Raw genomic sequence first — 6,551 nt, forward strand, 5'->3', positions numbered from 1 at the left:
ACATCCTAACTGTCTAGAAGAACAGTGAATGCTAGATGATATTGTGAAGGCTAAAGAATATGAAAAGGTAGCAGCAATTTGGAAACTGCTGACTCATGACACAAGGATCGAGATGAACCTCCTATGATCATTCAATAATGATTATTTTTACGACTTCATATCAAGTTCTCAATGCACCAACATGATGACTTATGATCGATCTAACAATCTCATTAATGTATGCTCATCGATCCAGTCATTCAACTATCATTATTTATTCATCTAGTATAATGATTTGTCACAATCATCAATTACCTAATTCAACATCTATGGTCCACAGAGCATGTCGTTATTCACACAAGCACTTTATGTTTCATCCATCAGAACTTAAGACTCATGGTATAACTAGGTCAAATATTGACCACACACAAAACATCAATTTATGTCACATGGGGGATATCACTAGGGTTTTGGTCTAGCGGCCTACAACACGTGCTATGTGCAATACATCCACGATGAGAAATGTGAGTAAGTCTTGCTGACGATTAAGGAGTAAATGAAATAGTGGATGGTTAATCAACCAAGTCTTCCACACAAAGTGGAAGTGGTTTTTGCACGATTCCCCACTTCCCTATTCTTCAACTTCCTTCACCTGTCACCACTTATAAGAGATTGATGTGCTGCAATAAATATGTTTCTAACTCTATGATTTGATAAGACTAACAAGACTCAACATAAGCAAACCTACTGATAGACACATTTTTGTGTCCGATTTGTCTCGATTCTTTATATTGTTAGGGCTCATTTTTGTACTTATTATGGTGTTTTATTTATTTGTAGGTATTTTTGGCCAATAAACATTATTGGAAAAAATTGGCTCGAAAAGTTGTCGGAAAGCACCCGGAGGACACTTGCTATTCGGACCCCCGGTTTGGATAAGGGGCACCCCCAGGACACCCCTTAAGGCAGCTGCTAAAGGCACCCCTACTCTGGATAGGCCCCCCCTTTTTCTTCATCGTTCAAACACAATTTTGGCGGGAAACTATATTATTACCTGCGTGAATTTGGGAGCATCAGTTGGACGTGATATAACGAGATTTAATGGATGATTTTTGTTGGGATATACTTCCTAGAGCATAACAGGGTCGGTATATGTGATTGGATCGAATGAATTGGGTTAGATCGACCGGGAGAAGGAAACATAGGTGTTGTGGTCATGGGTTGCTGTTGGAGTATTTTTTCGATAATTAAAGGAGATTAAAGGCTAGAAAAGCTTCCCCAACATTGGTAGTTATCTAATAAAGAGTTTGGAAGTATTGGGAGAGGTCAAATACGCGAGAACAAAGTTTGGAAGAAAGAAAACTCTGAAACTTGTTCTGGAGATAAACCAAGATTTTGGGGGAGATTTAATCGAGTTGTGGCCTATAAAAGGAGAGAGGATAAGTCATATAAGAGATACGAATCCTTTCAGAGAAGTTTAGAACACCACAGAGCTCCAGAGATCGAGTTGCGGGAAAATACCTTATTCTGCTGGTGCTGCTGAAGAGGAAGAACACGAAGAACATTGACGCACAAGCAACTGTCGCAGAAAACTATCGTTGTTTCACAACAGTACCTATGTGTCGTTCATCACAGATGTTGCATTAGGTCTTTAGCTACTATTTTTCTCTGTAACAGTGATTCTGCAACACCAGCAAACTGTTGCGAATCGTCTGTATTATCACTTTTCATCTTTTTAATCATCTTTTGAGCCATAAACAATTATTTTGAGATCATGATTAATATGAGGAGATAAACCCCATTGTTGAGGCGATAGAGGAAGCTATTTTTCCAACAAAAAGCGGTACAATCTATTTTATTTAATTTATTACAATTATTATTATGATTATTTGCCTTTAACTATTATTGAATATGATTTTTATTTGAGTGATTGTGATCTATTTTGATGGAGTATGCTTAGTTTATAGACTCTTGATGCTTACTTGGTATTTACAATTATTACTTTTAAAAATCTATTAGTTGCAATATTTTAGAATCAAATTAAACGAGAAAATTGCATGAATATAAATATTTGGACCAAATCACTTTGAACTTGGAAAATAGTGGAATCTTAGCCTCACTGTTCTTTTAATATTGATACCAACTTTGTCGTGTTTCTTATAATTATTAGCGAGTTTTCTATTTAGTTTTGAATTTAAGTCTAAAGTTATCCTTCACAAGTTCGAGAATCGAATCACTTTTTACCACTATCTATAAATCACATCAATTTTTGGCGCCGCCGACGCGGACTTGTTTTTAGGGTTTTAGATTTATTTATTTATTTTATTTTATTTTTTTTTTTTTTAATGTTTGGGTATTTATCTTGTGTCTACAGGTTCTGGATCATAAAGAAAAGTGAGCCAAAGAGTTTGGTGATTTCGTAAAGACTTGGAGCTAAAGATTAAAGCAAAAAGAACAGAAAAAGAAGACAATTTTATTTTAGACAATTTTAGTTTAGGGTTTGTTTATTTTCTTTTAGAAAAAAAAACTGTATTAGGGTTTATTATTTTTGTAATTTTTCTTTTCTTTTTGGACTTTGGGACATTATTTTTTTTTATTACCCTACGAAAAGGTACTTTAAATATAAACTGTTTGCAGAGAAGGAGGACAATTACGATATTGTCTCTGCACCTTGGGTTCGTACACTTGACATCGGAGTCAGTGTCCCGAGTCGACTACAACCGATTCATCCCCCGTCTGGAACGGGAGGTAAGATTCTAAACACTCGCGAATCCCCTGTCAGCGAGTTACTGGACTCCTTCGTATGCATATATGTTGAGGACTGAATACGAACATTTATTTTTCTAGTAAATGGCAAGGCCTGGACATACAAGATAAGGGTTCGGATTTCATCACCGTTCTCTTCTTGCCTGCTTTAGGAACACGTAACCTACGCGAACCTAAGCCTAAAATTTTGACTAAAACGAGACCGATAGGGTAACGAGCTTAACAGGAAAGTCATTCTAAAAATATTGGTTACTCTTTTAAACATACTTCGAAGTTCTTGACGGTTTCTGTAAGTTGAATGCATGACTGCGCCGCCTTGTAATACCGGTGAGGCCTTGGGTATCAAAGCTCCACCCAGCTTCCCTCGCCTCTATTCAACTTACGTTAACTCGGATTGATTCCAGAGGGGTTTGCTTAACTTGTAACTAATTCCCGTTCGAAGGATTAGAAGCTGGTCTAGAAACAATCTAAGTGGAGCCATCATGTTTTTTTGTTTGTTAGAAATCAATAGGATTGATTTGGTTGAGTTGGCCTTGATCTGTGTTTGCTTACCCTTCCAATTTAGAAAATTTTATTATATGCCTGAACGTAAAAGAGACACACTAGGTAGATTTTTTAAAGAGAAACCTAGTAGTTCTAAGCGTCTCGATTACCTTAATCTAGAGAGTACGACTTTTGAAGAGTCTGTTTTTGAACGTCCTTTGACTGAGGAGAGAATCCATGTTGCTCCGATAGCGCCAGAAATTGCAACTTTGAAAGCTTTGTTGAATCCAACTAGGACTACTCGTCCCTCATGTATCAGGTTAGCTGAGACGGAAGCAACTTATGAACTTAAACCTGGGACCTTACAGCTGCTCCCAATCTTTTTAGGGAAAGAAAATGAAAACCCCTATTTCCATGTTAGGGACTTTGAGGAAATTTGTAGTACCCTCAGGATTAGAAACCTAGATGATGATGCTTTGAAACTTAGGTTATTCCCCTTTTCCCTGAAAGATAAAGCTAAATCGTGGCTATATAGTTTGGCTTCCGGGTCAATCGAAACGTATGAACAACTTACATCTGCCTTTTTGAACAAGTTTTTCCCTAGGCACAAAACATCGTCTATTAGGACGCAAATCTGCACGTTTTCTTCATAGGAGGAGAGAGAGAAATGTGGGAAGAAACTTGTATAGGTATTTGGAAAGGTTCAATGATTTATTAGCCCAATGTCTCATCATGGTTTAGAGAAGGTTAGGGTTAGTTCAGATCCTTTATGAGGGTTTAGATTTATCCCACCACAACCACAGTAGAATCTATGTGTTATGGTGGATTTGGAACCAAACAGTGATGACGCGATGACATATTTGCATGAAGTCGCCGAAAAGACCCAACAATGGGAAAGTAGTAGGGGACCCCAGAAAACAATTCTTCTCGCAGAGGAAACGTTAATAGGGTAGAAGGAGGCTATGAATCAGATGCCAAAATTGCTGCTATAGCGAAAAGGTTAGAAGCTTTAGAAGTGGGTAACACTAGTGGTAGATTGGAGCCTTTTGGGAAGGCCAGAATAATGAAGAGCAAGCCAATGCTCTATATAATAACACTAGGTTTGATAATCGTCAGAAGTTTGACCCATATTCAGAAACCTATAATCCTGGTTGGAGGAACCATCCGAACTTTTCATGGTCTAAGGGCCAGAGTCAGGGTCAGTCTAATAATTCTAATGCTCCCCCAGGTTTTGGCTACACTAGGAATACATCAGGCCCAGAAAATAAAACGACTAGCTTAGAGGAATCTATTAAGATGTTAGCAAAAACTCAGGAAATGTTAGCACAGAGCCATGTTAGTTTTCAACAGGAAACCAAGCAGAATTTTCAAACTAATGCTCAGAGCCTTGCTAAGTTAGAACTTCAAGTCGGCCAAATAGCTAAGACCTTAAGTGAGAGAGATAATGGTAGGTTCCCTAGTCAGACTAATCCCAATCCTAGAGGAGTTCATGAAGTAGGTACAAAACCATCGAATCAATTGAATGCTATTAGAACCCTTAGGAGTGGTAGAATAGTAGACAATCAGGTAACCATGCCCGATAGTGAACATACTGTAGTTCACCCCTCAGGACCACTAGCTAAGGAAACTGATAAAATTTCTGATGATGCCAACTCAGTTCCTGAGAGGTCTGATTCTGTGCCTAGAGCCCCATTTCCTCAGCTATTAGTACCAACAAAGAAGGAATCGAACTTTAATGACATATTGGAGGTTTTTAAGCAAGTTACCATAAACCTTCCTTTATTAGATGCAATTAGGCAAATTCCTGCTTATGCCAAGTTCCTTAAGGATATGTGTACGCGAAAGCGAAAACTTAGCGTCCATAAGAAAGCCTTTTTAGCTAGTCACGTAAGTTCAATTATTCAAAACACTACAACTCCAAAGTACAAAGACCCAGGTTCCCCTACCATTGCTTGTACAATAGGTAAACGCCGGGTAGAAAAAGCTTTACTTGACTTAGGAGCCAGTGTGAACCTACTTCCGTACCATGTGTACTTACAGCTAGGACTTGGTGAAATGAAACCTACTCAGATAACACTGCAGTTAGCTGATAGGTCTGTTAAAATTCCTCGAGGTGTTATTGAGGATGTCCTTATTGAGGTCGACAAGTTTATCTATCCAGTGGATTTCGTGGTCCTAGATACTCAACCTGTCCCTGACCCAGAGAACCAGATACCTGTGATTTTAGGTCGCCCGTTTTTAGCTACGTCGAATGCGATCATTAACTGTCGAAATGGTGTGATGAATTTATCTTTTGGTAATATGACTATAGAGATGAACATTTTTAATGTCAGTAAGCTACCTTATGAGCTAGATGACACATGTGTTGAAGAGGTGAACATGATAGAAGCCTTAGTTCAGAGTCATTACCAAACATTTTTTTGAAGACCCATTAGAAAGTTGTCTATCCCATTTTGGTTTAGATTTTGATGACGATAGCACTATTGAACAAGTGAATGCTCTATTAGATTCTACCCCTGTGTTAGACACTGATAGATGGAAAGCTAGGTTCGAACCGTTACCAGTTTCTGAGACTACCCTAATTCCTTCTTTAGAAGAGCCCCCAAAGTTGGACCTTAAACCACTACCCGATACTCTAAAGTGTGTTTTTAGGCCCATCTGAGACTTTACCTGTGATTGTAGCTTCCGATTTGGATAGTGATCAGGAAAGTAGGCTAGTAAAAGTACTTCAAGACAATAAGGAAGCTTTAGGGTGGACTATAGCAGACATTAAGGGTATAAGTCCTACTGTGTGTATGCATCAGATTCATTTAGAGGAAGACTCCAAACCTTCTAGGGAGATGCAACGTCGACTGAACCCTAACATGAAAGAGGTAGTTCGAAAAGAGGTGCTTAAGTTGTTAGATGCGGGTATTATTTACCCAATTTCAGACAGTAAGTGGGTCAGCCCTGTTCAGGTTGTCCCCAAGAAATCAGGTATCACTGTAGTCCAGAATGATAATAATGAATTAATCCCAACCCGAGTGACCACGGGATGGCGTGTGTGTATTGACTATAGGAAATTGAACAAGGTCACAAGGAAGGATCACTTTCCCTTCCTTTTATCGACCAAATGCTAGAGCGAGAGCTGGACATAGTCACTATTGCTTCTTAGATGGCTACTCCGGTTATAATCAGATCGTTATTGCCCCAGAAGACCAAGAGAAACCACTTTTACCTGTCCCTTTGGTACCTTTGCGTATAGACGCATGCCTTTCGGGTTATGTAATGCCCCTGCGACTTTTCAGCGTTGTATGATGAGCATATTTTCTGATGGTAGAACG

Source organism: Papaver somniferum, chromosome 2, assembly GCF_003573695.1.
Source record: "Papaver somniferum cultivar HN1 chromosome 2, ASM357369v1, whole genome shotgun sequence".
Taxonomy (NCBI): Eukaryota; Viridiplantae; Streptophyta; class Magnoliopsida; order Ranunculales; family Papaveraceae; genus Papaver; species Papaver somniferum.